The 7,431-nt window shown below is 46.1% G+C and overlaps 1 pseudogene; it reads right to left on the bottom strand.

The window, feature by feature from the left end:
- Positions 1-1,027: 1,027 nt before the first annotated feature.
- On the bottom strand, positions 1,028-1,672 carry LOC104661625 (annotated as a pseudogene).
- Between the last annotated feature and the right edge of the window lie 5,759 nt (positions 1,673-7,431).

Here is a 7,431-nt window from a genome sequence, read left to right as displayed (position 1 = left end):
CACTTTGTCAGCAGGCAGGCAGCTGTGGTCCTCGTTGCACTGGTGTGCCCTGCCTGTGTCTCCCTTTCCTTCGTGTACCTCTACTGTTAAAAAAAAAAGTCTATGCAGAGGACTCAGTACCAATCCTATATTCACGTCTAGCTTATCAGCATGCTGGGTGTGCTTTATACTATGTTTTTCTTTTCTTTTTGAATTTCGAATTACTCGCCAACACTTTCAATTTGAGAGAATTCATGGAAAAGTCAGAACTAATTTTGCTTTGAAATGAGCCCCTTTAGCTACCTTGGACCTTCATTCCTGCCAGGCCACAATCAGCTGGAGCTGAGCAGAAGCTGACCCCTTCAGATGTATATGGGCTCTCCCCTTGGCACAGTCCCCACCATTCCCGATGGTCAAGAAGCATCTATGTACGAATCATCACAGCTCTCTGCTTATCTAACTGATTAATATACCCTTTCTGGTATATATAGACATCTGAGTTTGCAAACCCTTGCCTAAACTTTGGACTCTTAAGAAGTCCCTAGGGCTAGGCACAGTGGCTCACGCCTGTAATCCCAACACTTTGGGAAGCCGATGCAGGTGGCTCTCCTGAGGTCAGCAGTTCAAGACCAGTCTGGCCAATATGGTGAAACCCCGTCTCTACTAAAAATACAAAAATTAGCTGGGTGTAGCACCTGTAATCCCAGCTACTCAGGATCTGAGGCAGGAAAATCTCTTGAACCCAGGAGGCAGAGGTTACAGTAAGCTGAGATCGTGCCATTGCACTCCAGCCTGGGTGACAAGAGTGAAATACCATCTCAAAAAAAAAAAAAAAAAAAAAAAAAAGTCCCTAATACAATTATTCTCTTAACTAGCTGTTGGGATATGCTCTTTTTCATTTCCATCCTCTACGCCATCCCCTACTCCATTCCTCTGCCCCAATCTCAGCTCAGCTGGCATTACCATTTGTCCAACATTTTTCTTTTCTTTTCTTTTTTTCAAAGAAAGGCTATTTTATTTCCAAAAAAAGTATTCTCTGGGAACAGGGTTAGTCCATTTGGACCTTCAGTGTCCTGGTGGTGATTTTGTCCTTCTCAGTGATGTGGATTATGTCTCCCATGCCTGATCCTGCATCCCAGTCCACGGGATTCAGCACGGCTTGGGAGATGGTTTCAAACAGGTGTTCTGGATCCATGTTGGGCTCCCAGAGGGACTCACACATTCCGTACATTTGTTCAGCATAGGTGCCACTGACCACAAAGTCATCAGTCACCACGGGGCAGCTGATGAGGTCTAGAGAGCAACTGAAGGGCTTAAAGGTCTTTGGGTCCACACCAGCAATGACTGGCTCAGTGTGGTAGGGGCCAAAATGTTTCTCCTACAAGAGGTTGGCCATCATACTCGTGAAGGTATAAGGTTTGATTTGCTGACCTTCCTTTAACTCATACAAGTTCAGCTGGAACTTGAGGTACTGGGCAACTGTCTGGACATCAGTGACAAGCCCAGCCAGACCGATGTACAGCCGATCACCCATGGGAAAGATCTCCTGGAAGTCCATGGTCACCATCTGGGCCTGAATCCCGAAGTGCCTGTCTTCAACAATGGCCACACAGTTCTTCTGCTTCATGGCCATGATGGCTCCTCCATTATAGGACATAATAGACGTGATTGTGGTGTACGAGGATCCCTCCATTGCCGGAGCAATTCCAGTACTCTGGGTGTAGCCTTCATTCCTGCCCATCATTTCTGACATTTAGACTCTACATAGAGGGTCCTGGGATTTCAGGCCTTTACTCATCCTGCATCCCCTACCTACTTGGATGAATATTAAAATTTACAAAAACAGAGAAAAGTTCTCCAGAATGTCTGGCAGGTGAAAGAAGTTAAATAAATGGAAAGTGTTGTTATTGTTTGTACCATACTCTAGTTCTTCCAAGGACTGGCTTCTAAACCTTTCCTGAACATCTCTCTTCTGATGTCTCCTCTACAACTCGAGATCATGCTCTTGCCACTTCTCCGTGAACATGGTAACTGCTTTCTAACTGGTTTCCCTGACCCTCCTTGGTCCCCTTCAGATCCTTTCTGCCAGCATGGTGATCTCCCTGAAATGCAGTTTTGTCCATGGTACTCTTCTGCTGAAAACCTCTGATGCTGCTCTATTGTTTCAACATGAGAGAGTCTGAGATTCTCGGTAGGACTTAAGGTTTCTCTGTGACTCACACCCTCCCTACTGCTCCAGCTCCATTTTTACCTGGACCAGTTTTACCCTGGACTTTCCCAGGAACACAAACTACTGGTGGCTCTGTTTGCCTCCATGCCCTTGGCTGTGCCATTCTGATGGCCTGGAAAGCCCTTCCCAGCCCGTGCAACGTCTTCCTCTAAACTCAGTTCCTGAGTCTCTACCACTTCCCATGCTGAGCAGCTGCCCTGCCACACTGCCCTGGGTGTCCTTAGCACTGCCCATGCCCTGTAATCCTGCATGGCCTGCCTGCTTTGTTGGGGTGTCAGATTTTTGAAGATAAAACTGTATCAATCTAGCTCACTTTTACATCCTTAAAACTCAGCCCACAGTAGGAGCTTAATCAATGCTGATGAATAAATAAATCACATCTCTGATTAGAAAGTAACTTTCCTGGTCCAGTACTATACCTTTCTAAAAAAGAGATGAGTAGGCGATATTGAGCAGAGCTCTCAGGTGTGCAACTCCAAGCTTTGTGAAGCTGGAGGGCTTCTGCTCACTGTTTTCCTAGGGATAGGCTTGGCTAGAAACTCATTTTGCCCCATTCCAGGTTTGAGTACAACGGCGCGATCTTGGCTTACTGCAACCTCTGCCTCCCGGGTTCAAGTGATTCTCCTGCCTCAGCCTCCTGAGTAGCTGGGATTACAGACATGCATCACCACGTCCGGCTAATTTTTGTATTATTAGTAGAGACAGGGTTTCACCATATTTGACAGGCTGGCATTGAGCTCCCGACCTCAGGTGATCCACCCACCTTGGCTTCCCAAAGTGCTGGGATTACAGGCGAGATCCACAGTGCCTGGTCTGGGTTCTATTTTTCATCACAGTTGCAGTAACCATATGACCTGGACTTTCTGAGGTCAACCATTCTGTCTTTGGCCCTATTACATGCAGATGCATTGTGAGACCACAGTCCTAATTGGAGGTTTAGGTGCTGTGGCTGCCTTGCCCACAGCTCTGGATCCCCTGCCCTTTTGATTCTATGGAAAAGGGAGATTTGCACAGATCAGATGAGAAGACCATGGGCAGTATGGGGTGGAGAGAATGATGGTGTGTCAGGCATTTATTCAGCACATTGTGCTGTACCAGGCCCTGGTGAGGTTCTGGACACACGGTGGGGAGTGCAGCAGACTCATTCCTTATGTGTAAGGAACTTACCGTTCAGTACAGAAGACACACATTCATCAGAAATTCGCACAAATCAATGTGAAGCTGTAATTATGAGAAGTGTGACAGATCCATGGAGTTGGTAGGGAAAGTTTGATGCAGGGAGGACAGGTCTTCCATGAGAAGACAGTTGAAGGAGGAGTTGAACAGTAAAAGGGGAGGGACTGGAAGAGCTTTTGATGGGGGAACTGGTTGTGGAATGAGGCTTGCCAGGGGCAGAGATCCTATGCAAGACCTTGAAGGCAGGTCTAAGGTGTGGGAGCTTTATCTTAAGAGCCATGGGAAGTCACCGAGGGTTCTGAGCAGGGGTACGAGTTGATCACATTTATGTTGGGAAAAGAATCTTCTCTGGCGACTATCTGGAAAGCAGATTGGGGCAAAGTTTTGCTTTCTCAATAAGAAAGCAGTGAGCAGAAACCTCTTAAGAGTGTTTGCTAGTCATTTCTGCTGCTCCCCTCCCCCTGTAAGCTACACCAGAGCATAGGGAATTGTCCATTTGGTTCACTGATGTATCCCAAGCAACTAAAATTATGTCTGGCATGTAGCAATTGCTTCCAAAATGCATGCATGCTTCAAAAATTCCCAAGAGCTTCAGGACAGGTTTACATCAATCTCAGATCCTTGACTGACAGACTAAGGCATCAGTCATCTTGATTCATTTGACCAACTTGTACTGGGACCTAGCAAGTGCACAAGAGGAGGATACAAAGGATCCCATTGCCTCAAGGGGACGAGACAACAATCAAGGAAGTGGCAAGTGCAGGATAACAATAAGGGCTCAACTGTCCACAGTGCACAATAATGAGTTCATCAAAAATGGATTTGTTGGACATTCCTTGATCAAGGTCAGGAGAATCTCAGTATCTGTATTAGTTCATTTTCACGCTGCTGATAAAGACATACCCAAGACTGGGAAGAAAAAGAGGTTTAATTGGACTTACAGTTCCACATGGCTGGGGAGTCCTCAGAATCATGGCAGGAGACAAAAGCTACTTCTAACATGGCGGCAGCAAGAGAAAATGACGAGGACACAAAAGTGGAAACCCCTGATAAACCCATCAGATCTCGTGAGACTTACTCACTATCACGAGAATAGCATGGGAAAGATCAGGCCCCCATGATTCAATTACCTTCCCCTGGGTTCCTCCCACAACACGTGGGAATTCTGGGAGATTCAATTGAAGTTGAGATTTGAATGGAGACACAGGCAAACCATATCAGTATCTGCTTTTGGTAAGCTGCATGACCTTGGGCAAGTAGCTGTAACTTCTCAGAGCATCACTTTCCTCACCTGAAAAGTGGAGATAATAAGAGCTGCTTTGTAGGGGTTTTGTGAAGATTAAATGAAGTAATTAAATGAGATCACTTTTGGAAATCACTTTGCTAAGAGGCTGGCACATAGTGGACTACCCAGCCATGCCACTGTTCCCTTCCTCCTCCTCCGTTCTCCTTCTCCTTCCTATTCCTCTTCCACTTCCTCTCTTGTTGTTGCTATTATTATTATTATTATTAGCTATCCAGGCTGCCTGTATTTCTCCAGAAAACCATTCGCCGCCTGTATTTCTCCAGAAAACCATTCCCCATGGTTAAAAAAATCCACCTTGGCCAGGCATAGTGGCTCACGCCTGTAATCCCAGCACTTTCAGAGGCCGAGGCAGGCGGATCACAAGGTCAGGAGACCCAGACCATCCTGGCTAACATGGTGAAATCCCGTCTCTGCTAAAAATACAAAAACATTAGCTGGGCGTGGTGCTGTGCGCCTGTAGTCCCAGCTACTCGAGGTTGGAGAATGGCCTGAACCCAGCAGGTGGAGCTTGCAATGAGCCGAGATCAGGCCACTGCACTCCAGCCTGGGTGACAGAGAGAGACTCTGTCTCAAGAAAAAAAAAAAAAGAAAAAAGAAAAAAGAAAAGAAAAAAAGAAAGAAGGAAAAGAAAAGAGAAAAGAAAAAAAATCCACCCTTGCTTCTACTCTCTCAGAGGTATATAGAGTTGCCCACATAAGAAGCAGCTCAATTATGATTGTTTTGAGCTCACAGTTTTGAACTCACAGTTGAAACCATGTTTGTCATCTCTGTCCTCCATGGATTAATATGTGCAGCCTGTCTCTCCTAATCAGATGTCACTGTGGCCTCTTGTGGTATCCCCTGAGTAGTCATTCTTTCCAGAGAATGGCCACCTCTCCAGCCTTATGGCTACCCTCCTATGGGCCAATTCAAAGGGAGTTTTGCCTACTCCTCATAGCCTATATTTTAAGTCAAATCATTTGAAACAAGCCCTCCAAACTGTGTGGAAAATCTCTCTAGGCATTTTTATGTGAAGTGGAAACAGAAAATCTTACTTTTATAGAAAGATTCCTCTGGGATCTCACTATCTAGTAGAGAAGACTGGGGCAGCCCTGAGGTTTGTGTTACAGGAAAGGCTTAGGAGGGAAAGGCGTCCGCCAGCCTCCTGGGAAGGTCACCTAAATTCCTGCTTAGCATTCAGCGTAGGCTGAGGGCACACCTTCAGGAGACAGGAGCAAACAGACTCCAGCTCCTCTTCCATATTCTTCCAAAGCAGTTTTGGTGAGTACCAGGACCAACTGCTGTTGAAATGCACACCCGCTCACCTCACAATGTGGCCCAGAAGGAACCAGAACCCAACAGGATAGGGGCAGAGTTATAAACAACTCCACTGGCTCCATCACACTGTGCTTATCGCTGCAAATATTGACTCTGGAGGATCAAACAAGTGACCAAAAAAACAATAATATTTTCCCCAGAGAGAAGGTCTTGTTCCAGACAGCCAGGATCAAGTCGAATGGGCAGGCAGTGACAGATGGCACAATGCAAGGTGAAGGTCTCCATGCAAGGGTGCTGCTGTCACGTGGTGGGTCCTCTTGGAACTGCTATGCCCAGGGAAGGAGAGACCAGACTCAGGGTGCCATCAGATGGTCTTAAAGAACACAGGGCATCCCATATCGTGGATCAGATTTTTCAAAGTCAAGAGATTGCTCCAAGAGGCAAATATCCACGGCAAAGACCCAACTCCAGGTTTGGCAAACATTGACCTGAATCCCTTCTTTGGGTCAGATATCCTGCAAGAAACCTCCAAGAATGATTCCACATAATCCTTACAAAAGCCTCATGAACTAGGTGTTCTTATCCCATTTTGCAGATGCAGAAACTGAGGCTCCTAAAGGTGTGATGACTTGCAAAATAGGTCACATTGTAGGTTATCTGGCAGAGCTGGGACAAGGACTCCCCAGTAAGTGCCTCTAAAGTGTGCTGTGCTTGCTCTGGTTGTTTTGAGCTCTGAGTTCTTTTGTGTTACAACTCAAATGCCCCTTACACAGGGAAAGTCCAGAGAGCAGGATTCTGGACAAAGAGCAGGAACTGAGGTCATTGATTGGCTAAGCCTTGGGGTTGTTTACTATTTTGTAAAGATGTGGATAGAAATAATTATTGATTCTGCATTCTGGCTCTTGGGCAGAAGGCACAGTTTTGAAAGTATCGGCAAGATGCCCAATGTTGCACCCTAGCCATGCAGTGTGTTTGTGTGTGGGTGGGTGTGTGGGTGGGTGTATAGGTGGGTGTGGGTGTGTGTCTATTGCAATTGTGGTAGAGGTTTCATTGTGACCCTATAAACCTCCTTTCTGCCCAAACCCCAGACAATGATACCTTAGAGCAAGAGCAAGCTTGTCCAGCCTGCGGCCCAGGATGACTCTGAATGCAGTCCAACATACATTCGTAACCTTTCTTAAAACGTTATGATATTTGTTTGTAATTTTTTTTTTTTTTTTTTTTAGCTCACCAGCTATCATTAGTGTTAGTGTATTTTATGTGTGGCTGAAGACAATTCTTCTTCTTCCAATGTGGCCCAGGGAAGCCAAAAGATTGGGCACCCCTGCCTTAGAGTCCCTTGGCCACTGATTATTATTATATTATAGCAGAGTCACCTCAGACTCTGCTCTACAGAAGGAAAGGGCTGGGTCATAGAAGGAGGCCTTCAGTGGATCAGGCATTCGGGGGATTAGGAGGTGGTGGGAGGATGAAGATAATACCA

This window comes from Rhinopithecus roxellana, chromosome 14 (assembly GCF_007565055.1).
Source record: "Rhinopithecus roxellana isolate Shanxi Qingling chromosome 14, ASM756505v1, whole genome shotgun sequence".
Taxonomy (NCBI): Eukaryota; Metazoa; Chordata; class Mammalia; order Primates; family Cercopithecidae; genus Rhinopithecus; species Rhinopithecus roxellana.
Note: the sequence above shows the minus strand (reverse complement) of the source record. Positions and strands in the feature narration are given on the sequence as shown.